At 47.9% G+C, this 26,398-nt stretch overlaps 1 pseudogene; it reads right to left on the bottom strand.

The window, feature by feature from the left end:
- LOC114783574 (receptor tyrosine-protein kinase erbB-4-like) overlaps positions 1-25,424 on the bottom strand; it is a 45,883-nt pseudogene extending 20,459 nt beyond the window's left edge.
- Positions 25,425-26,398: the final 974 nt, after the last annotated feature.

Here is a 26,398-nt window from a genome sequence, read left to right as displayed (position 1 = left end):
GTATGTGTGTGTGTGTGTTTTAATCTCCTGGGGACATTGGCATTTTTGCTCACAATCCAAACATGGACACGTAACCTCATGGGTACCAAAATCCCAAAGCCACCGAAATCAATAGTAAATGTCCTGGTGACACCTGGGCCAGAGGAAAATAAAGAAGAAGTTGCTCTGTTTATGGATAAAAGGTTTCTTTAGAAGAAACGTTAAAAACTCGTAACAGATATAGCTTGCATAAAAAGACTGTTTAGTGAATGGCCGGCTGGACTGGGGTCACCAGAGGTCAGAGACGGCGACATGACTACAATATCAGAAACACACACCTTCTGCCTCTCTATTTGAAAAGGACCTGGTGTAATATCTCCATTACGAAATAGAAAAACTTATCCAGGGCATACTAATTATTATAACGAACAAACGTTGCGTTCTTCTGCGGCGCAGCATGACCTAATGCTCAGTTGGTAAACTGATAAATATAACTTTTCTTGAGTCCTGCGTTTTAATTTTATACGGGCTAATTCTGAGAATTCCTGGGCCTTTCTTTATCCTTCTCTCAGTACTGTTGTGGTGCCCCAAAAATGAACCTTTTATATATTTTTTAGGTAAATCTACTTCCCTAGAAGAGACCAGCAAAACACCTCCACCTTGTGAGGACACTGGAAAGCCACCTAGACATTAATACCCCACCATCCCACGTCATGTGATTAGCGAGACGCCGGCAGGCCGCAGCGGGAGTCAGGCTGGCGTTTTGAATGCCGTTTCCTGCCGAGAGTGGAGACGGGGACGGACCGGGGGGCCGTTTCAATTATGCCAGTTTCCCACGCCCGTCTGCCTTTAACCGAGAGCCGGCCGCCTCAAAGGCAAGTGAAGGTCGTCCCAGCGTCCCTCGCTTAGGGGCAGGTCCGATGGTGGGGGGCGGGGTCCTCCCTTAAAGCGGCTCCTTTTATGGAGATTTATAGATGGTGTTTAACGGGGTGTGTTTGACCTGCGTTATAATGGCTTCTGAGATGTGCAACCTTTCTGCAGGAGCTGTAGTGGGGAGTTTGTGAAATGCTGTGAAAGGGCAGATGTTGTGTGATTCAGATGTGAAGAAATTCAGGAAGGAAAATGTGTGAATTTCCATTTCTTTCTGTCCGACACACACACACACACACACACACACACACCACAGAATGACTTGCACCGCACCCCAACTCACATCCATAAGCTCCACGTTAACTTTAGGCCCCGTGGTCTCGTTCAAGATCTTTATGGCCACTGGGATCTTCACCGTCTCTCCTTCTGGGACCCAGATGCCCTAAAAGAAAAGGTGAAAACCAGACTTTTAACATACATTATATTATAATATTTACTGCATTAAAAATGTATTCTGTATAACATGAATAGTTCAATTCTGCATAACAAGTTACAAGAAGGAGTTCAATTCACCTTTAAGTTTCAGCATAATTGTTTCATTTCATTCTTTGTACTCTGATCCGAACAGCTCACAATATAAGAAAACTCACAAGAAAATAGCATGAATTGCAATAAGTTTTCAAAAATAAAACAGTGACGCAGTGAAATCTGTCAAGGGGACGTCAGTGGCACCTTGGCGGTTTGGGATTCGAACCCGCAACCTTCTGCTCACAAGTCTGATTCCTTACCAGCTAGGCCACCACTGCCCCTGATATCAATCTGCATCTGCACATCAACCTGTCTGGGATGAGCTGGATTTTTTATGACATTTTGTTCTGACAGATGCTGGACAGCAGGATTTATTCCTTTAAAACTGTATTAAAATGATTTAACTCTCTCTCTCTCACACACACACATGCATGGACACACCCAACCTTATAGACTGTTCCAAAGGCCCCAGAGCCCAGGATCTTGACCCTCTTCAGCTCGGTCTCCTTGAGGATGCGTAGCTGGGCCTGGTTGGGGGCGGTGCCACTGGGGGTGAGCGGCTCCACCAGCTGAGCGAGAACAAGTGCAGAGTATGATCAATAACCCTCTCAAACACCTGTGTGTGTGTGTGTGTGTGTGTGTGTGTGTGTGGGTGTGAGAAACTGAATTTTAACAACATCTTTGTGAATGTTCATGAATTATTATTATAAAGCAGAGACCTTCAATAAATCACAACTAAACAGCTCTATTACACGCGCAGATGTGCTCCTTTCTTCTTTTGCTGGTGTGTGACCCTACCTTTTTTCCAATATTTCTGTAATAATTTAAACCAAACATTCATATGCTAAACTATTAGGTGTGACAGATTCATTTTTTCAGTTTAGCCAGTGTTCACTATTTTCAGTTTTCAGTCTTGGTCTGATCTTCACTGTGAGCCGATGTACCCCAAACGTAACTCAGAAGGTTTATGGGACACGTCCCACAAGGAAGACCATCCTGCACCTTCTCTCCTCTCGGCATCACAGCCACACATTCCCATCATATAGTCAAAGAAGTCACGGAAAGTCCAAAAGCACCATGACATTGATGAGTGAGTGTAAACTTTTCACCGGAAATGCATGTAGCCGTCTGAGGAATTTAAACCCTGAAAGATCAAGGGGCCTGTAGGCAGGACCAGACTCCCATCCCGTGTCCTCCCTGCCTCACTACAGCATAGAGAAAGAAAGCGAAGGTCTGCGAGATTATACACGCAGCTCAGCTCACGAGACGATGCACAAAGACGAGACGAGCTTTTTAACACCGTGTTGGACCCTGTATGGACAGCGGTACAATATTCAATATTTCCCACTCACTACTGATTGTGTGATTTTTTTGACAGTCGTCACCTTTGTAAGGGTTTAGGATATAAAGCGCGAACTTCACAACTTATCATGATCATTTTACACCCCTAACCATGGTCTCTCCCTCTTAAACAAGAACAATCACCAGGAGGCCAAAAGGTCCACAAATGGAATGTCTTGTGGGGGTTGGATGACCACTACGGGTACAATTGGTCTGCAGCAACCTTTTCAGTATAAAGCAGTATATAAGAGGAGATTAACAAGGTGGTCGAACTCTCCACCGCCGAACTGGATTCTGCATAATGTGGGCGTAGCGCAGGGCGGGCCGATTATATGATCATAATTCCAAATCGACATTACTCAGTGGGCAGCGGGATAAAACAGTTTCATTATATATTAGATCCACAATCTCAAGCCGTCGAGTAGAAACAATGAGAGGAATGGGGGTAAACCTCAATAAAGTAAAAGAGACAATACTGGGGACACACACACACACACACGGGTAGAAAAACAGTCGGAACACAACCCACGCCTCTCCACCAGCAACCCCTTTGTGTGAATCATGGAGGTCAGGATCTCTGGATAGCACAGAGGAGCAAGTCATGCTATTTAAGGAAGGAGTTTGTGGAGCTGTAACCACTGCAGAAGCACTGCAGGATGTAGCTGAATGCCTTGAAAAATGGAATACGTGGATACAAATAAATCACGTCTATTTACAGAGCAATGAGAAACAGCCAGAAATATTCAGGACTGTGCCAGAGTCTACTTATCCTAAAATACTAACACATACAACATATATATATATTGTAAGTATTACATCTACTACCAGTCAAAAATCTGGATGCCCCCTTTTCCTTTTCGGGGAATCTAATATTTAGTGTTGGTTGTATGAGGAGAAAGTGAAGCAGGTTTGATTCAACGTGAATTATGTTTTTACCTTCATGGCTGCTTTGTTCACTATTGTCAGTGAACAGCATAAACCTTCAGGACTGCTGGAAACCGTCCCCGTTGTAGAGGGAAGACAAGAGTGTGAAATGCTGCCATCACAGCAAGAGCTCGCGGCGCTTAGTTTATTACATAGCCTCACGTGGGTTAATTTATAGTCATGCATCTTGTCTTTGTCGGGTCATTGCGTGTCTTATGTGTCCTGTCCAGTGCTACCATGCACGCTTTGTTTCTTTGTTTGTAATAAATCCCCATTTGTGTGTATAAGTCGAGCGATAGAGTCCTCAATTTCCATGCAACTGTGACAGCTACACTATACTAGACATGTGGTTTTAATGTTGTGGTTGAAGAGTGCACACACACTCCTGTACTTATCCAACGTCAGTGAGAGAGTCTTCACACACCGTGACCACACCCTCGATAATAAAACCCCACGGGTGCCTGGCTAGAGAGGCAGCGAGGGAGAGAGAGAGAGAGCAGAACCACTGAGGCTCTATACGTTGCAGAGTGATGGGAATTGCCGAGGATCTGTGCAGTTCCTGCAGAACCAGAGGGATCTCCAGCGGCACTGCGGAGCTGTCCATGGCTGTGGTGGTGCTGAAAGCTTCTGGCAGAGCAACAGAACGGGAGCTGTCCAGACTCACCCTCAGACTAATGGTGCTGAAACTTCCCTGATGTCCAGCATGATAGTTCCAGAGAAGCGGGCTGTAAAATACACTCGAACCGGAGCCCTACATCAATTATTATTTATAGAGCTACAGAGTCTGTACATCTCCACATCTAGCACGTCTGCAGAAGTTGCCTCTCACTCCACATAAAGCACAGATGGCAGGAGGCAGGTTTCAACCGGCATGTCACACTGCTGCAGGTTCACACAGGGCTTCATCTTCCTGCACTTTTTACTGCAATTTGCCTCCTGACTGACAGCACCCTTCACACCACATATTTGCAGAAGTAGAGCTGAGGAAATATACAAAAAAATGATTCCAGCCGTTCACTCTGGAAGATGGTCAGCCTGCAATGTTTTAAACTCAGATGTGGTCTTTTCACTGATCTCTTTAGTTCTTTTATGGACATCAAGGTCAAAAGTCAGAACGAACTTTCTTTTTCAACTCACCGTGTGCAAGTACACGGAAAGATGAGATTGCGAAGCTTCACCACAGTCATTAACCAACCAAAGGCTCTCATCTGTTCATTTAAAATCCAATGTGTCGCAGGGTCGTGCACATTAACAAAGGAGACAATGCTGCTGTTTTCCAATGGACGCATAGTGAAGGAAAATTGTCAGGTTCCTGTCCGGAATGGGAAATCCGAGGTTAGAATCAGGTGTTCCCCGGATTCTAGATTGTTCTCACCTGTGTATGCATGTTTAAAGCTGCCCTGTTTGTGCCTGGTCCCCATCGGGTCGTTTGTTAGGTGATGTCTTGTGTCCCTGTCTCATGAGTCATGCGTATGCGTCCTGCTTTCCTGGCAACCGTGACAAAAACGCAACCCTTCTGATGGTTTTCTAATGTCTATTGTTGATCTCGGTAATTCATTTCTAGGTAATCAGTTTGTGATGGTTATTAAAATGTCCGAGGTTCAGCACTAGATAAATTAACCGGAAAATAAACACATTTATGAACGAATTGATGAGTGAAATGAGGTGTTTATTTGCAACATTTTTCTCAGTATTCATTGAAGTATAGAAAGACCCAGGTTCGAACCCCACTTACTACCATCGTGTCCCTGAGCGAGACACTTAACCCTGAATGTCTCCAGGAGGGGACTGTCCCTGTAACTACTGATTGTACTGATTGTCGCTCCGGATAAGGGCGTCTGGTAAATGCCGTGAATGAAAATGTAACGTCTAAGGAACATTATAAAGAGAAGAGAAGGTGTGAAGGTCTCAGATGTCCCTTCCACCCAACAAACCCCAGTCGCTGCTGCCTAAATCTGTTCAGATGCTTGTGAGATCACACCAGGCTCATTGGAATAACAATTCCCCACCTTAACATCTCCACACACAGATGCTCATCCCAGGGGCTGCGTCATCCTTCTTGTTTATTTTGGTCAAATGTCCCACAGACGTTTCATTCCAAGGACGGGTATAACGTCACATGTCACAGGGTGAAAGGGCTCCAAGGAACATCAGGACTTTTATCTTCTGTTTTTTTATGTGCCTCATCTGTGAGGTAATGGAGGAAACACCAAATTTCTTTATAGGTTCCTCTGTTCGAATTAAGATCTAATGTTGGCTACACTCTGCGCCACTGGGGGGTGGGGGTCAGGGGTCAGTCGTGCATACATTAGCATTTATCCCACCAATGCCACCCCTGAAATGCCAAGAACGCATCATCATTATCGCTTTAGCCGCAGCAGCGTCACACTCCGTTGTTCTGTTCTCCTGCGGCCGTGGGCATTTTATGGCCATAAACTCTTCTGGGCGTGGCGCTCTGCTGCTTCAACACCTAGAGCTCGTTTCCAGCGAGTAGCAGCAGCATCACGTAAACGCTTTTAATACCAGCGATAGAACCGCGCTGGGCAGTTCTCCCAGAACACACACACACACACTTACAAAATGCATCTTGGTTCTGCTTTGTTTGGAGAGAGGAGCCTAAGCTCCCCTGACACCATGGCTCCTGTGGTGATTGTGCTGGTGGAGTGAGGGTGTGTGAGTGTGGGTGTGTGTATGTGTGTGTGGGTGTGCATGCTGCTGATAATGTTCCTGGTAATGAGAAGTCACATGACCACCTGCAGGTTCACAAGTATGTCAGTGTAGAGTCACCTATAACCATAAATCCTTAAATGATACGGCACGGTTTCACAAGACGTGGTTCTACACAGTGTGGTTCTATATTCCATGGTTCTATATGGTGTATTACTACATAAAGTGGTTCTATACACCATGCTTCTATACGATGTGGTTATATATATTGTATTACTGCATGGTGTTGTTCAACACAAAGTGGTTCTATACGGCTTATTACTAGATGGTGTTCTTCTACACAGCGTGGTTCTATACAGAGTGGTTCTATACACCATGGTTCTATACGATGTGGTTATATATATATTGTATTACTGCATGGTGTTGTTCAACACAAAGTAGTTCTATACGGCTTATTACTAGAGGGTGTTCTTCTACACAGTGTGGTTCTATACGGAGTGGTTCTATATGCTGTGGTTCTATATAATGTATTACCAAATAACGTGGTTCTATACACCATGGTTATATACAATGTGATAATATATGGTGTATTACTACATGGTGTTGTTCTACACAGATGTGGTTGTACACGCCATGGTTCTACACAGTGTGGTTATATACAGTATGGTTATATATATATATATAGGGCCAGCGGTGGCCTAGAGGTGCAAATGAGGTGCCCTTGATGAAGGTACCGTCCCCACACTGCTGCTCCCCTGTGTACTGTGTACAGCACGTGTGCTGTGCTGCAGTGTATCACAATGACAATCACTTCACTTTTCACTATATACACTACATATTTCGACATGATGTGGTTGTATATAGCATGGTTCTAAACAGCGTGGTTCTATATTCATTTTCCGGAAAAAGGTAACAGTTAATACAGTCCTGGTAGAACACGCTTATTCTTAATCCTGAAATCCAAACCCGGTGCAACCCTGTGAGGTTCTTTGGTCACAATGACCTTGTGTTTTAACCTGGTAAACGCTGTAGATGGTAAAAGGAGAGTTACGACGACTGCCGCAGGCGAATGATTTATGATGTCTTTCCAGAAATGGATCCCAAGATCAGCTGCTTCAGTTTGGCAGGAAGTAAGAGCACATGAAGAAGGCATCATGTCTGTCTACACGTTCCCTCACCTCTGTCTCCAGGAAGCGCCGCAGGGCCCTCTTCTTCTTGATGCTCTTGCGTCTGATGTAGATGGAAACACCCAGTGCCACAATGACCACCACAAAAAGTCCCCCGATCACCCCGGCTGCAATCAAGGGGGTTCTGAAGGGGAAAGAAGAAGAAGTCCTCAGTCCTTCACCTCTTATTGAACACAAAACAAGCTATTGCCATAACTCACTGCCCAGACGGGATTTCAATACTTTAGGAGAAAATGAAACTGGGTGCTAAATCATTGTCTACTAGAAAAAGGTTTGATGTAAAAGATCTGTGTGAGTCTGAAGATAAGAACTGTGTGGTAGTAGTCTAGCAGGTAACACACTCGCCTACGAACCAGAAGACCCAGGTTCAAACCCCACTTACTACCATCGTGTCCCTGAGCAGGACACTCAACCCTGAGTGTCTCCAGGGGGGACTGTCCCTGTAAGTACTGATTGTAAGTCGCTCTGGATAAGGGCGTCTGGTAAATGCCGTAAATGTAACTGTGCGGATGAAGGTGAAGGACCTCTGATTGTTTCGAATGTTCAGATGTTGTGGTCCTTCTCGTTTTATGGCCACAGTGTAAAGTGGTAATATGGCCATCTGCTCCCCTCAGGTCGAACCTTCTTGTCCCTGCTGACACAGTACCTGACAAAACCGACTGACTTGGACAGGGAACGGGAGCCGTCGGAACCAACTAACTCACCAGGTCACCCACCAGAAGGCTTGATAGCCAGCATGATGATGTTTGTAGTGGGTGTGGTCACCTGTGCCGCGCACCTCAGGTCGCGTTGATCATTAGTCCATCTACTTCCACATCCTGCGTGTACAAATATCCCAAAAGACATGTACGGAATCATCGTGTTCTCGTGGCGTGCGTGCGTGGGGTTCCCACAGCGGGGACATGATGTCCAATTTTTTAATGATCTCGGGTGCGGGGACGTTTCCAGGAAGGCCAACTAATCCCAACCCGGCCGAGTGCCTTGCGGTTTCCTTCTCCGCTCGCCGAACTCGTTCCCCTGCTGAACCCCTCGGGGCCAGATTGTTGGTAGAGTTATTATTATTTTTTGGTCTCGTGGAGGAATAAAGCGTCCCGGCCGTTCATCAGGCGGTGCGGCTCGCCCTCGCACAGTTACTTGGTTTTATTACTACTGCGTCTCGCTTCCCTCTCGCTTCTCTCCCCTCCCGGAGACTCCAGTGAGCAAGAGGCGCTTAAGCAAACGCAGAAAACATCAAAAGATGTGGAGTGCAGGGACACCGACTCCCAGCCGGAATTCTGCTGGCCGCGTGTAACGAGATTCCGGAGGGAGGGACTCTAATCAAGCCGGTGACCTTTCACGCCCCCCAGACTGACAGCCAATCAGGCGCTGTGTTGCTGTGTAATTTCCCGTACCTGTCGATCATCCCCACGCAGTCCTGGATGCCGGGCCCGGTGCAGCTGGAACAGGAGAGAAGAGTCACTTTCAGCTGACCAGTAATTTACATGTCATCATGTTCAAGAAGAAGGAGCGTTCGGAGACGGTAGCGGAGACGTGGTTGTCCTGACGACAGCAACAGGGTTCAAATTACACCATAAATTAATAAAAAAAAAAAAAAAATGGCGGGATGGGAAAATTAAATCCATCTCCGCAGAACCCTTCACAATGACATGAGGCTTAAGCGGCGGCAAATTGGCAATTAGAAAGCAATTAAAGCAGCGATCCGCGGTGTCTGGTCGGCGACGGCGTGCCGCGCCTCAGCGCTCGTTAAAACCGCGACGAGGCCTGACAGGACATGGCAGGCGGGACGTGGAGGAGCTTCCTCCAGCTTAAACATGAAGCAGGTTTACAACAACGCACAAACACGTACGAATATCGTTTCCAACACGCCAAAACTCAGCCACATCAGTGGAACCAGGATGACCGGGTTTCCATGGTAGCTGCCAAAGGTGGACAGTCCAGGAAAGTCCAGGACAGTCCAGGTATCGGGGCTGTGGAGACCCAGACCAGCCCACGCTGATGTAACGGCTGAAAGAAATGCTTCATTTTTTATGTTTGTTTGTGGTATTTCACGTTATATTTCTAAAAATTTGATGTATATCTATCGGGGCGCCCGAGCACGCTCCATCAGCGTCATGCTCTTTTATCTTTTTGAGATTTATGGTGTTTAATTGCTCGGTTTTGTATATATAAAAAATGAGCAGATTCTCCTTTGTCTCTTTAGCGAATGAATTTTCTACTGAAAATAAACCCTGGTCACTGGCTCTGGTGTCACAAGTCCTTCACTAAGCCACGCCCCGCAGAGTGGCAGCAGCGGTGCACGACCCGGCCGGTTACGCTGGGAACGTGGACCCGATCTGATCATGGTTTGAAGGGATCAGCAGCTTGGCGTTTGTTGAGTTGATGATCTGGTTCCTGTGGACCATCAGCTGAAGAAGCCTGCAGACCCGCGCTGGCTCCGGTCCTCCGCTGCATCGGGGGCCACAGGCGCCGCTCTCTGTTTGGCCGCGCGGGCGGAGCGCCGATGCTAATCTCCCGGGCCCCGTGTCGGCCCAGGGTCATGACAGCCAAACGCAGACTGTCACCGCGGCAACCGCGGCACTCAGTAATCAGAGCACGGCGCGGCGGGGATCAGTGAGCTGGCTGACAGTAACCGCTGGCGATGGCTGTCACCGCCGAGATGAAGGGGGAGCGCTGTGTCAGAAGGCCCCGGAGCGGGAGGGGGGCGGGGCTTTGATTTCGGAATCATGATCCACTCCCGAGCGAGAGATAGAGACGGACTGAGAGAATGTGTGAGAAAGAGAGAGGGAATCCTCACAGAGGCTGAGATAAAATAAGAATGTGTGTGTGTGTGTGTGTGTGTAAAGGACTAAGCTGGATTGTTCTTCAATTCCCCAAAGTTGTATGACTGTCACAGCAGCTGGAGATGAGTGTATCTGATGGGCCCTGCGTCCAGCAGGGATTCTGAGAGTGTGTGAGTGTGTGTGTGTGTATGTGTGTGTGATCTGTGGCGTGATCGTGGTGTATGATGACTCACAGTGAAGCGTTTCAAATTCTCAGGAATTTTCCACAAATCTAAGCACCATCTCACACACACACACACACACACACACACACACACTCCTGCTCACCCCTGAGTGCAGTTGGCATGGCAGGGGTGACACTCGTTGTTGGCTTCGGCGTATTTGAAGATGAAGCTGCTGGTGCCCTGCAGGCCGTCGGGACACTTCTCCACACAGTTGGGTCCGTCTTTGAGGTGCAGGCACTTGGCGCACTGGTCCGGGCCCTGAAGGAGAGAGGGAGAGGAGGGTCCACGTAAAGCCACGGCAGGGGGCGGGGACTGGCCTACAAAAACCCGCAGGTCATGTTCCGTGTGACGCCTATTTGTTCTGTCCATTAGGTAGAGTTTGTCTGTATTTACGTAATACTATAATATTTAAATATTAACTTCATTAAATAAAATTCACAGAGATAATCAAGCGTGACTGTCGTCGGTCTTGCTTTATCTGTGAAGAAATGATTATTTCCAACAGAATATGCGGCACAAATCCACAATTAACATTAACAGCTGTAAATAACAAGAGCATCGGCGCGCTGCGGCGTCTACACAACCCGTCCGTCCGGATGTCTGATTTACGGTTATTGTACGGCCAGTGCCAGCCAGGGCCTTTCATGCAAAAATAACGCGCATGAATATGCATCCCGAAGCCCACATAAAAAGGCGAATACATAAATAAACAGTCGATTCCGGTGATTGGCCCGCTGCATAAATCACGGCGTTAATCACGCACGGGCGGCGGCCTGACGGACAGCCAGGAGGGAGGGGATGAGAGCGCTGAAAGCACGTTTTACCGGGCCGTGGCAGGTCGGAGATTTATCCGCCGTCTTCTCACACTGGCTGTCGCACTCCAGACACGCCGAGCCGTTGGCGAACTCGCGGACGTCCCTGCGGAGGCAGAAGATTCAATCAGATTTAAAATGGAAATGCCGCACTCGGGAGAGGCCATAATGAGCAGCAATTAACACTTCTCTCATTAGAGCATGATAGCTGAGTAACATCACTTTTGTTGGGTCAAGGATCGTTTATGATCTCAGCTCGCTTCAAGAACAGAGGTGATTCCAAAAGCTCTTCACCACCCGACGCCAAAAAGACATTTAAAACACCGAATCATTCTTTACGGTGAAGATTCCTTTTTTACGGCTTTAATCCCTTCTAGCTGGTCTACCACTATGTACCATCCGGCCTCTACAACTCATACAAAATGCAGCAGCACGACTGATCTTCAACCTTCCCAAGTTCTCCACTCCACCCTTCTGCTACGTTCCCTCCATCGGCTCCCAGTAGCTGCACGCATCAGGTTAAAAATACTGATGCTGGCCTACAAAGCCAAACATGGAGTAGCACCATCCTACCTCACAGCCCTTATTACACCTCACACTGCACCTCGTATACTCCGAGCCTCCAGTACTGCTCGCCTGGTCCCTCCATCTCTGAAGGTACGAGGAAGACGCTCATCTAGACTCTTCTCCGTCTTGGCCCCTCGGTGGTGGAATGAACTTCCAGCTCAGTCACTGAGCACCTTCACACGGCAGCTCAAGACCTTCCTCTTTAGAGAAGATTTAGATGAACTTGTGACCTTCTTCTTGTCTGACTTCTGTATAGAAACTAGAACAGAGTGAATAAAAAGATTGTATTCATAGTTGGGGGTCCTGGTGAACCAGAACTGACCACTTCATCCATGGTGACATGGAAGCACGTTGTAAGTCGCTCTGGATAAGGACGTCTGCTAAATGCCTTAAATGTAAATGTAAATGTACAGGGGGGGTGTTTTTCTATGTATTAAAGTTCATGGAATATAATAACAGAATAACAGCCCGGATTCCCCGTATCCACGCGCTGGTCTTGTCAGGCCACATTTCTGAGCAGAGAAAGCAGAATTCCTCACTAAACCAGGTTCGTTTAAGCTACCGTCCATGATAAATGCTGATAAATGAAGCTGAGAAGCTGAAAAAAGAGCCGAATTCTCCACGTGGGCTTCCCTCCACCATCTCGCAACTTCTCTGAGGCTGCAGGTCCGTAACTTCCACTGCTGGTGCTGTGGTGCCTCGGGGAGCTGGAGTCTGCTGTGATTAAGTTAAGCCTTCAGCCGGGTCAATATGCTAAACAGTGGAGCGACGGGATCCATGAATAATTAATGCCATTATAATTAATCGACAAACACTCTTTTCCTGCACAGTCTCCCGGGGGGTGGACAGAGATTCTTCTCTCTTGTTCCTTCTGGCCAGATGGCCGCGACCAGAACGGCACCTGGGGGCTCCGCAAGCCGTCCAAGCCTGGCACGAGAGGGACGATTCTCTTCCATATCAACAGAGCTCTGGACATGGAGCTCCGGTCCGTACCATGTCCCCGATCAACAGAATCACCAAATAAAACAACCAAAAAAAGAGTCAAGATGCTGATTCACGTCCCACACATGTGGTATCACTGTCAGGAGCTACAGACCTACAGCTGCAAGGTCCTACCAAGGACAGGTGAGCAATGTAGGACGGTGCAGACCACAAACATCACTGCTAGAACGCAGATCCATGAAGTCACCATACGAAGCCAGATCAAATTCGAACTTTATTTGTCACGAACACAGTCATACACTGTATGATATGCAGTGAAATGCTTTAATGGGAAGAAGCTCCTCCTCATTCTCTCTGTGTTGGACTTCAGGGAGCGAAAGCGCGTCACCAGATTCTCCAGATAGTAGAGGAGAACTTCAGAGGTCTAGAGGAGTCCATGAGGACCCAGAGAACATGAAGCAGGTGTAGACTGGTGTGCCCCATGGCTGAAGGAAAACATGTCCAGGCAAATGTGAATAATAATTTTTTAGGGCTTACGAAGGACAATTACAGGCACAAAGACGGCAGTAAGTGGGGACTGAAATGAGGCCACCGTCCTCGATCATCTGTCACACGACTCGATGTGGCTGCGAGCCTAAACAGAACCAGAGTCCATTCAAGCTGCTTTTAACAAAGAAGATGAGGGGGTCCAGGCTGACAACTGCCTGAGACTCGTGGACGTGGACCTTCCTTTTTCAGGACTAATAGAAGAATGAATGGAAATATTTCTGTTCTCCATCCTACACCGCGACGCACGCGGTAAATCCGAGTCTTTGATGGAATAACGCTGCGATGTTTAACAAGCCTGTCGCAGCTTTTTGTTTAAAGTAAATCCTCAGCAGATGGACCGGCGGTTCCAGTAGCAAACGGCCAGATGTTCCACACACCTCCTCGCAAACGAAGAGAACCCACGTCCGAGCGGAGGGGTCTTCCAATAAAAAAAGATCCGGGGAACAGAGCGGCCCTTTGTCTGGGAGATACGGAGGCAGAATCACATCCAACAAAGGCCTTTTGTTCCCGCGCCTCCCTGGCGAGGGGAACGTGCATTTCCCGCTCGGACGTGGGTTCCGGAGGCGCAGACGGGCGGATTAATGGGAATTTGGCCTGTTCCCGCTCCCAGCACCCGGGCCGCAGCCGCGGCGCTTTAATTAAACCTTCTCGGCGCACTGTAATCCTGCCCCGCATCCCTGCGGAGTGGTGTACGTGTTCGCACGTCCACGCGAGGTTCTCCTTCGCCCGGCCAGAAAACACCCCTTCGCCTTTGGGGAAAAGTGCCCAAAGTTTCCCGTGGAGCACGTCTCCGTTCCCAGAGTGGGCGCTGAGGCGTGAGCGTCTGATCTGACTGGCCAGCGTTTCTTATCTTCAAAGCGCCGCAGTTTACTCCCACTTCAAAGTCACCCTCAAACCGTCCAGGCTGGAAACAAAAATCAACAAGAGAGGAGGACCGAGCGCGATACGGTCGCGGCAACGTGCGCCAAAGACAACAAGCCTTTCAGAAATCGGAGTGATGAACAAATCTTAATACACATCTGAGCGTCCTTTCATCTGTCATGAGGGCTTCAAAGTGTTCCTCCACTGTCTCTAACTGTATGAACTTGGATGAAATGGGGAGAGCGAGGAACAAGACATCAGAAAAGCCTGGGCCCTCTGATGCCACGCTTTCAGAATAACGGGGTCCACCAGAAAATGTTTAAATGCTGCCAAGCCGAGCTGAGCCGGAGCTTCTCTGAAACCAGTCTAGAACCAGTCCGTTCTGCTCATCAATAATTTGATTCCTTTTTTTTTGTTGCAAAAATAAATGGGTCTAGATGTTAACGTTTTGGTATTTAAAAAAAAATATGGAGATAAATATACCTGAAAGGTCAGAGGTGGAGTGAGAGGAAATGAACTCACAGTTCATCTCCAGTATGAGAACTTAAACAGCAAAAGGGTCCAATCATCCACCACGCTACTCGCTGAAGGGGGAACTGTGGTCCCCACTTCTCTGGCACCACCACCCGCCGCTTCACACACAGTCCAGGGGTCCTCGTGTCTACGTAATCAAAGTTCCGCAGCAGGTGGCACATACCAGCGCGGGGACACGGGGGATCCTCAGTGCAGGCGTTGGAGAACAGCTCTGTAGACTCCAGATCACACGACACTCTGACGCTCGTTACACCTGTGAGGATCCCTGTGAGGAACCCTGTGAGGAACCCTGTGAGGAACCCTGTGAGGAACGTGATGAGGAACCCACAACCCGGAAGTGCAAGAGGAAATGCCAACTGCACCATACGGGTCTGGGACCTTACCAGGGTGCCCATGATACAGACACAGACCCTAATACTCAGGGGAGAGGGAGCGTGTCATTTGGGGGTGGAGCCACATGGAACATGACGTCATTGTCAGTCATTCCAAAAACAATTTAAGATACTTTAGAGATAGGAGTGCTGTGGATATTTATTTCTAGCCCAAAATCCAAAACGGTATGTCTCAATGGGATTTGAAGCATATTTTATTTATTTTTTGTTTATTAAATCTGCTCTGGATATCTTGTAATGGTTTTATTTGTAGTATTTTATCAGTATATTAAAGTACCATGCTAAATTAAAAGAATAGAATAATAAAAAAAAAACCTATATTCCACATCTGTAGTTGCATGTGTCAGGACTGTATCCGGGTGACAATTTCACTCTCAGTGAAAGCTTCTATTATAAGGAATCAACTACCAGAAATACCAGTATATATCTTACAAACTTACAAAACATGAGTTCACTTGCTGCAATGGTGGGACCCTTCACTGCTCTCACTATTCGATTCCATTACGATTGTCAATGTCTCAATTATCAATGTGAAGTGATTGTCAATGTGAGACACTGCAGCGCTGCACCACGGTGACACGGTGAAACGTGTCCTCTGTATTTAACCATCAATTTCTATGGACATCATGACGAACCTTAAACCGAATCCAGCCACAAAGCCCAACAAAAAACGTGTACGCCGTTCAGTGGGCGTTCATTTCAAATGTCCGTGTGGACGAGGCCAAACTCGTACCCGGAGTGGCGCTGTACACAGATCAGGGCACCACGGTCCCAACCGGCACTACTTTTAACTAGAAAACCACCAAAAAAACGTCATTCTGAAATAATCCAAAATGTTCTGAATCGTCCGCGTCTGCCTCATGAGATTCGTTTCAACACTCCTCGTAATCAGAAGGTTGCTGGTTAGAATCCTGAATCGTCAATGTGCGACCGAGGTCCCCTTGAGGTCCCCACACACTTCTCTGCAGGCACCTTTCATGGCTGCCCGCTGCTGCTTCACTTCCTGTGAAAGCAACTTTGGATGAACCCCAAATGCTAAATTCTGAAGAACATCAGTAAGTTGAGGAATTAGATGAAACAGATGTGATGTGACCCAGCAACAGAACATCAAGATGAATAATAACATCGCCACGTATTGACAGGAGGGTTTAAATAGTCCAGATCGAGGAAGCTGTCATCATGCCTACAGGCTCCTCCCCTGCGTATAAAAACATGGTCATCTGGCCGGCAGAAAATATCCTGCTCACCCTTCATACAGACTGCAGGACTCCACGCACGTGCGTCCCCTGCTGAAGTGGCGACAGGAGAGACCTGGTCCGGTCCTGGTCCCCAGCATCCGTGTCCGAGCACAAATGGTCACACACCATCTGATCTTGGGCTGCACACACACAAAGGAGAAGACAAGCAGTGAAAAACCGTGGCAAAGTTCGTGAAGTTTGCGGGACACTCTGCCAGCATGGCCTCGGGCTTCGCGGGATTGCCAAGTTTTGCTGGAAAGTTCCTGCATAGTTCCTGGTTGATCCCCGATCGATGGTGACACCTGCAACAGATCACAGACAACAGCAGCCAGGGACGAGTGACCTTTTAATGGGCCACACAGGGACAGGGCGCAGGGACGACTCCTGTCTGTCTGACGGCTCAAGCCGGCCGCTAATCCTCACCACGCCTGTCACATGGCCGCGCCGAAGCCTGGGATCTTCTCCCCTCGCTGTCTAAACCAACCCTGATCGATTGGCGGCCAGGAGCCTAATGAATGAGTCCACAAACGGAGCCATTGATCCCGAACACCACACTGTCATTAAGGCGCTAATTACATCAGCGGCTGCACCGCGGGCGAACACACACTCACACACACACACACACACACACACACTCACACACACACTGAGCCGGTGGACGTCTTCATTAGCTCCTTTTCACAGACCTCCTCCAACGTGCAGTCGGCATCGTCAGCCACTCGCCTCGGTTTCCACGCGGTGCCACTTATTCCCCGTAATTGTGCTGTTTGTAGGTTCGCTGCCCCCCCACTCGACAGGCACAATTTAACAGCGGCCAGATGTCTTCACAGAGCGCAAATTCAACCAATCGTACCGTAATCCGGAAACTCCCCCACTGAAATTATTACATGTCGAGGTTTCTGAGCACATCAATCTAAAAATCGAACGAATTAGCAGATTTTAAACTAAATTATAAATATGACCCACACTGTCATGTTAAATTCAATTATAAATATGTGGTTTATGCTGCTAAATCAAACATTCCAGAGGTCTGTATAATGTCAGGAACTTTATGGGTTCTTCCACTTTTCTCCTTCTCCATTTTCTCCTTCCATACAGTGTTGATAATCCGGACTGTACTCAACTTCACCTCCATCTTCGTTTCAATGCTTTGTTTCTATTGGTTGTGCAAGAACGCATCACACCATGCAAAGGTCAACTAAATTTCACTCTTAATGCGGTGTGTGCCAGTCTACACAAAAATGTGTGTAAAATTCAGAAAAAAAGATTTATTTCATTTTGGAACAAGGCTGTATGTGATAAAATGGATACGCTGTCGATACTTTCTGGACGGACTGTACCTCGGTAGTCCCCAATACGACATGTAGCGCATAGGATTATGTTCAGCTCCGGTCTGAAGCCATCAAACGTACCACATTCATCCGTTTATATCATGTGTGTAGATGTTTGTGTGCATGTTGTGTGTATGGGGCAGTGGTAGTGGTTAAGGAAGCGGCCCCGTAATCAGAAGGTTCCGAAGGTGCCACTGAGGTCCCCATGATGAAGGTCCCGTCCCCACACGCTGCTCCCCGGGCGCCTGTCATGGCGTCAACTGCTCACCAAGGGTGATGGTTAAATGCAGAGGACACGTTTCACCGTGACACCGTGTGCTGTGCTGCAGCGTAGTAAAGTCCAGAACTCACTGCACTCCCTGGAGTCCCGGTTGCTGCGGATCAGGACCTTCTGGCTGCCGGTGCGGAACAGGCTGGTCCAGTTGATGGTGTTGTAGTAGCACAGCTGGCTGTTGTTGGTAATGTAGACGTTGCCGGCGCTGATCTCCTTCAGCGACTGGAACTGGAGCGAGGAGATCCAGCGCTGCTTCAGGATCAGCACCGAGATGCCGCTGCAGGGGCGAATCAAACAGGAAACGGCGCTGACATTTACACCACGCCGCTTTCATGTCTGCACAGGCGCCTCATAACTTCTCCAAGCACATAATGATACATGACATGAAACGGCAGCGCGCGGCCACCAGGGACGCAGGGACAACCAGGACTATTACAAACCGCGTCTCAGCCGGAATGCTCAATTCCGTGCAACTGTTGAAAGAAATATGCCTCCTCTTTAGCATAATGTAATATACTGTATATACTGTAGAAATGTGCAGAACAATAAATAGAATACTGAATTGAGAATGTATTAACTGAGCAGTAAAAGCCTGGGATGCTGACGTGTGATTGGGCGATTGTGCCGAGAGTGGACAGGTTCATATTTACCTGTTCATATTTATTCATTTTACAGATTTCCCCGTGGGACTTTAATCTGTGATAAGGTGACGCTTAAAGAGATGCAGTGGATATAATGTTACAAGCATGGTAAACAATGGTAAATGATTTAAAGACTACCGTAAAATAGTAATGATGCAAATAAACCGCTGTAAAATATGCATAAAGACACATTTTTAATGCATCGCCTGTGGAATTATTACTTCCTTATCTCACTTCCTACTTTAGAAATAATATGGTTGTGGTTGCTGCTGTGTAAAGCAGGTATTAAAACAGCATATTAATCAAAGAAATGCATCAAAGTGGCTTTTTCCAGGTAGGGTGTTCAGCCCGTCTGAACGGCCCAAGATCCTCTGGGTAAAGGAGGGAGGAGAAAACAGAAGGTCTCCATCGCACTCATCAGAAGCGAGGTGTAATAACGGTAATTAGAAAGGGGAATGGAAATGAAAGGCAGAGCCAGTGAATGATCAGATCGGAGAACGATCAAGGAACACACCGTGAAATCCGCCATGCCGCCATGTAGCCTTGTCCACACGGGAGATGGAACTATTAACATCAACATGGTTTCAAAAGGTTTATATCAACTTTCAGAAGCAAAAATGCTCCACAGACGTCCTTCAACTGTCTAAAAGGGCGTCTGAGTGCAGATGCTTGCTCCTGATTGGACAGATGGAACACATCCCTCAGTCGAGAGCCCCTCAGACGACCCCTACATTCTCAATGAGGCCACGTCTACACTGGTTATTAAAAATGGTCTAATAGTGCTTTTCAGGTAATCATAAAATACATTTATAAGAACCGCAGGAACACAGTAGAAATAATTATATTAATACACACATTTACTACATATACATTCTATAAAGACAAATTTTCCTTTTCTGGTCATGTGTCACCATGAACGTTCAGTGCAGCGATGGCCTTGTGTGAGGGAGATGGTCTTATTGCAATATTCTACTTCTAGACTCTCAACAGGCTATGCAGCTCCTCGTCCAGGCAGCGTCCAGAGACTGAAAATTCCCTCTTCACGGGGTCTCCAATCCCAATCGACTCTGTTCTCCTTTGTTGTCCCCGGCTGGTGGGACAATTTGTCCTGCTCCATTCGACTAGCCGAGACTACCACCACCTTTAAGAAGCAGCTGAAAACCCACTTGTTCAAAAAGCATTTCACACGAGTCAACACACCACACTCACACACACACACACACACATGCACACACACAATTAATTTTTTTTTGTTTAGCACTTAACAATTCCCAGTATGTTCTATTCCAGACAAGTTCGGCCTTATCAGAGCTCTTAGTTTTGTAACTCAAAATCTATAGAAATCGAATGAGAATTGCTGCCGTCTTCCTCTTGTAAGTCGCTTTGGATAAAGTAAAGTAAAATAAAGTAAAGTAAAGTAAAGTAAATGAACAGGCTGCTGTGAACCAACTCTGGTGTCACTCTATGCTCTATATCTGGGGGTAGAAATCAGACCTTAAGATGATCCATTAGGTAATTATCAGTTGCAAAACCCGTGCATGCATGTATTTATTTTTGAGTGCATCTTTCTTGTTATTAATGAATTAAATGAAATGGGCTCAACTGAGCAACCCACAAGAAACATTCACATACAGTACATGGTATTTTAAGGCCTGTTTTGAATTATTTTCAAATAATTTAAGGTCCAGGTTTTAGGCCGGATCCAAATTCTTTCGTATGGAGGCTTGTGATGTGACTACAGTTTCTTGTGTGTTCTGGATCAGCACTAATTGTTTATATAAAAAGATAAACAGACGGATATTTCTATTATAATTTTTGTCTACTACTTTCATTAATGTAACTCCACCCACTGCATAGTTTTAAGCTTAAATTGGGGGCGTGGCAACATCCAGAGACATTATGCTTTTATTCGTTTAGATTTATGCCAGTTGTTGACTGTCAGCATGAAACACAGATACTCTGACACTTTTATTTCATCTCTGTAAAGCACATTGAATGACGTATGATTACGATCATGTGCTTTTTAAATAATGTCACTGCCGTTATATACAGTGATGTGCGGATTATTTTCCTGTTATGGAACCGTGGGTTTACCGTCCGTTTACCTGTAGAGGGTCCTGCCTCCGATGGTTGCCAGGTTGGAGAAGACACTGAGGTCAGTCATGTTCTCAGGCCAGGACTGGATGTTTAAAAAACCTTGAAGAGTGAAGGGAAAGAAGCATGAGGAGGGAACGGCGAGAAGAGCGCCACTTCCCGTCCAAAAGGTCCAGTGGGGAGACGAGTTTTAGCACCATCCATCACGGCCCGGTGTGAACCTGAGCAGCAACGCGGAGCCATTTGGCCAGCAGTGACTGTGATGGAGAGTTCTCCACCATTACAGTCGTGTAATGCCCTGTTTATATCGACCGCACCATTCCAGCGCTTGTATCAAGAACTTTTCCTTTCTCTTGTCTTTCGGCAACATTGGCTGCAGGGACAATAAAAATCATTGCTTAGCCGTCCCTTTTATAGACTGTCGCAGCCGATATTGCCCTCGCATAAATCAGTGGCACGACACAGGCCGGGCGCGGCGAGGGAGGGCCGGGCGGGGGGCTATAAATTGACAATAACCAGCATTGTAACAATGACTGCTCATATTTCTGGGCATCATCAGGAGTTGCACTTTTATTGCTTCTCCAAGGCAACAAAAACAGGCCCATTACTCTCGAGAAAAGCACGCACCAGGAATGAAGACAATATCAAGCTAATTAAAAGAATGAGTTTTGATTCCGCTGCTGGTGATTTCTCCGGTTGGCACATGCTTTATTGATTAATATTGCCCGGGCAGACACCGGCGGGATTGCACATTTCCATGCCTGTCATTGCTCTTCCTTGTTGCTTGGCTTTTCATTATGAAAATGCAGTTTCACTCCATTAGCTATTTGGCACAATGGTGAGATGGAATCTAATGTGACAAAGGGCCTTAAACTTGAGGTATAGTTCATCTCCCAGCATCCTAATGGGCATTACCAAACAAATAAATACTCCACTTCTCCACCTCCTCTCTCGTAAAGAGACAGATGCAGCGTTTCCAGGAAGAGCGTGGACAGGAGCTGCCTTACCTGTGATCTCCTTCACCGTGCGGAACACGTTGAGCCGCTCCGGGTCCAAGGCCCCAATCCCGTGGTACGAGTCCCTGAACAAGATTAAACAAGCCAGGTATTACGTCGAGACCCAGCACCGATGCACCAACAACTCTCTATTGGTCTCGTTCGGAAACAGATTTGCACTTTTTACAGTCGCTCATGTACTCTGCATTGTGTAAAACTCATCACGCTTGTGCTGCATGGTGTATCGTCATTGGGCAACTTCTCAGGAATAGAATTCCTGCGGAATGTGTGAAATGGACCCATTTTTGGCGGCTTGGCACGTGCACTTGTGTGTGTTTGGTCCTTTTTTAGTTAATGGAGGTAAATGGTCCCATGGTGTGCGGTTGGATGCTGATTCTCTGATGCTTCTCGAACCCTCTCCAGGTAAGAGACTCGTTATTATTGGAAACTCTGCCATTATCAGTCCGCTTTTTCACCTTCATTTTAAAAGACAAGAGCCATATGAAGGACAACATGAGAGCAAAAGAGAACATGCTCTTCAGTGGATGGACGTCGGGGAACAATGCCCTGCAGAGGTCAGAGGACAATCCATCACCCCTGACATGTCGGGTCTGAGGGTACGGCCTCCTGAGAACATCAGTCGGTGTCTGAAGCCCATCAGATGCCCACCACAGACCAGCGCTGAGTCAGCGGCCTTAAAACGGTGCCAGACACCACGGCACACCGGACGGCTGGACTCAAGGTCCCATCACACAGTGCACGATCTTTAATATCAATTACTGTGTCAAAAGTGCATCTAAAATTTAAAATATAAAAACAAATGCAAAAATGAAACTGGCTAAAGACAAATAATTACTGCAGAATTAAATACAGTAGGTGTTGCATGTTTCATGCAGTTTGCACGCTGCTGCTGTTCCCACACCGAGAAACTTCGACTTTGAATTTATATGTAAAAAAAATTGCATCATAACAAATTTTCATGCTTTTAAACCTCACGCTTTCGTATCGATCTTAAAGCGATTCATGGTACATCCGTGGAAAAGCGCTGAAGGCAAACCGATTAACCTGTGATGAAAAGACAGGGCACCTCCTAGCCAATCAGAGTCGAGCTTGTATAAAGCCCGTGATAAAAAGGGTGGAACTGTGAGAGACGCAACAGTCTGAGCAGATTACGGCCTGTTTGGTGGACGTGGTGGATTCCCACCCTTTGATGCCAGTGATGAGGAAGATCAGGTTGCCATTGATCTTGGTGCAATTGACGAATTTATTAATGTTGCTGGAGTCCACAGTCTGCGCCGTCTGCAAACTGCCGGTCCCTATCCCGTCACACACTGAAACACACACACACACACACACACACATGAGAAAGAAAGAAAGAAAGAAAGAAAGAAAGAATAAAGAAAGCCACAAAACACATATGCCACCAGCACTGCTAAGTAAAGTCCCCTCGTATTTATTCCGTTCCTCTACTAATGTTCTCTTCCTGCAGGGTCCCCACTGCTCCATGCATTACACTTTCCACGATGGCAAATTCCACACTTTAATTAATTTACTACATCTGCATCAATTCCAGTTAATGGCCGCCGTAACCCGGGGAAGAATGATGAATGTGGCCGTGATTAACCGGTGGAACCCACATCTGATGGTGATTTATTCGCCCCAGTTCAGCCGCCGCGCGATGCTGCTGCATTATCATTTTCCCGCAGATTTCCCTCATTACCCCTCTTCCCAGAATAATCGAGTGATTAAAAGAATCACCCTTCACCTTTGGGGCAAATGTCGGTGCAGGGGACGCAGATTTTGACGCGGTTCTCCTCCACCTCATCTTTGTTGCTGGGGCAGGCGCGCACGCAGGAGCTCTGGTCCACCACGAAGTTATCTGTGGAGGGCAGGCTGAGTTAGTGGCGGTGGCGGCGGCGCCGGCCTCTGTGAGTGTGAGTGTGGTGCCGCGGTTCCGTACGTGGACACTTCTTGACGCAGAAGGCCCCGTAGGTGTACTTGGCGTTGGGGTTCTGCTCCAGCTGGAAGGAGGTGGGGTTGTAGACCAGCGGCTGGGGACACTGGGTGACGCAGGCCCCGCTGTCGTTAAAGTTGGTGCAGGCCTGAATAAAACACAAGGCGCGCGTCAGGCGGCGGCACATTTTGACGCGCCGCTGTTATGACACATGTCAGGATGTATCAGCGTGACGCCGGTGTAACAGCGGGGGATCTACGGCACCTTTTCATGCCCTGACATGGCACCTGTCACCGATATTAAACCGGAGTGTCACGCGTTTGGCGCCGTTTATGGCGGTTAGGAAGAGCCTCCCGCTTCCTGCCACTAAACGGGAAGGAAATTGGAAGCATTGATCCGCGGCGTCGTGCCGACGGTGAAACGTTCTCTTCATTAACGCGTTTGGCGAACATTTCATCAGCGGTTCCAACCCGCACGCACGCCTCGATGGATGTGCCGGCGGGCTATTGTCACCGCGGCTGTTTGGTGGCCACTAGAAGGTTCTTTGGGGAAAATGTTAGAAAGGTCAGTGGGGGCCGAGCCACCGCGCCGCGGCTTGAAACCGACTTTGTGACGGCGGGACGTGTGACGTACGAAGCAGTCGGTGTCCTTTGGACCTGAGCAGCCCCCGGCGCACTCCCGGTGGCAGTCGCTGACGTAGGGGCCGAAGCAGCGGCCGTCACACTGCTCGGCGCACACCGTCTTCGTCACTGAGGAGCCAAGCACACAGAAAAGCGCCGGTTTAATGCCTGAAGACAAAAGCTGAAATGTCCCATTAAACCAATATTGTTTTATTGGCATCTTTCAATGGACCCTGGAGGTCAGTGATGTTTGCTGCAGGTAACTGCGGCCAAACCGCCGGTGTTTTATACGTTCGTGGATATGCCGTTCGGCGTGGAAATCTCGGCTGTTTTGTTCTACTGAAGTTCTCCCCTCTTTGACGGACGGACGTGTTGCGAACTCCTGTTTTTCGTTCTCCGCGTTGCCGACTGGTAATTACTAAAGTAGACCGCCGGAGGCCAGCGGCGCCGCCGAGCGCCTCGTCTTCTCGCCTCTCCGCCTCCCTCCATAATTGCCTCCCACGCCGGAGCTGAGTCACGGGGGGGTCACCGCCAAGTGAAACCGAGAGCGTGTCCCCCGGCCGTGGAGCTGGCGCGTCTCCGTCCCCCGCGCCAGGAGATGCGAGGAGGCTGCGGTCAACTTCAGGCAAGGACGAGGGGATTTTTTTTTTTCAAAGAAAAGAATTTTATAGCTCAGCTGCTAACAACTGGCCTGGAAAAAAAGAACGAAAAAAAAAAAAAAGAGATATTTCTCTTTTTTTGAGAGCTATTTCTATAATTATATAAGATGAAGCACTGAAACACCAGGTTTCCATCACGTCTGATGGACTGCGGTGCTGAAACCTGAACGCATTCTGATGCATCCTGGGAAATTACGGTACATTTACAGCATTTACCACATGCCCTTATCCAGAGCGACTTCACAATCAGTAGTTACAGGGACAGTGTCCCCCCGGGTTAAGTGTCCTGCTCAGGGACACGGTGGTAGTAAGTGGGGTTTGAACCTGGGCGGGTTCCGGTGAACCTGGTGTAGTGAGATGCAGGGCGTGGAAGGGAACTCACGGCTCTGACACTGGTCCTCCTGATGTCCCCAGCAGCGTCCGTTGCAGGACCGGTGACATCGCCTGCCTGCGGACGACATGCATCAACATCACGCTTCATTTTTTCCTTTAGAGCTCGGGAGGCGGAGCCGATCGATACGGCCTGACAGAGTAAATAAGCGGAAGCATTTGTTTGGCGAGAGTTGTGACTCGACCTCAATAAGCCGCCGCCGCCCCGCCGGTGATGCGCTCTGATGTTGATCAAGTATCTGAAGACTCGCCAGAGGTCACCCCGCCCGCCCGCCCGCCCGCCCGCCTCTAATCCCGCTCCGATTTACTGTCTCATTAACCCACTGCCGAGCCAGTGCGCCGGAAACGAAGGAAAGTGGGCGGGGCCGAGCTGTCACGCAGCGGAGGGGCCCGCCCCCGCCGAGCCGACAGAACTGTCATGGCCTTTCTTTAGCCCGTCCCCCCCCCAACGTGCCGTCAATTTTGCCTTAATTGACCGCTGGGTAATTACAGAGTAGGTGGACTGCGTGCCGAGTGTCACCCTCTGCCCCGGCGCCACTTTACTGCCGAGTTATTATTCTAGAAGACAGACTCCATTCTGGCGACGCCCACACACACACACGCACCTCCACACATACAGCCACTCTGGTGACATTTGGACAACAGAACGAAGAGAGCAAGCCAAACAGGGACAAAATGCCAGGGCCAAAAGTCACCCGGCGAAAGGTTGAAGGTTCCAAGTGATCTGCTCCTCTGAAGATCTGGCCCGGTTTTTCCTCACATATATGCTTCCATGAACATTTTTCACATGGATTTGATGTGCTGATGCCAGCAGAACTCCTTTGTAAAATCACCGCGTTTGGCTGCAGCTTTTTTTTTTTGTTTTTTTTGACAAAATGACAAATGGCCCTGAGCCGGCGGGAATTTCGGTAGAAAAAACACAGCGCTGATTCAGAATACAAAAAGCACAACGTCCATGATGACTGAAGCCTTTCACCTTGACTGACTTTTAATTGCTGATTATAAAGTGGCTGCACAGTCATGACTGAGACCAGACCCACAACCA

This window comes from Denticeps clupeoides, unplaced genomic scaffold (assembly GCF_900700375.1).
Source record: "Denticeps clupeoides unplaced genomic scaffold, fDenClu1.1, whole genome shotgun sequence".
Lineage (NCBI taxonomy): Eukaryota > Metazoa > Chordata > Actinopteri > Clupeiformes > Denticipitidae > Denticeps > Denticeps clupeoides.
Note: the sequence above shows the minus strand (reverse complement) of the source record. Positions and strands in the feature narration are given on the sequence as shown.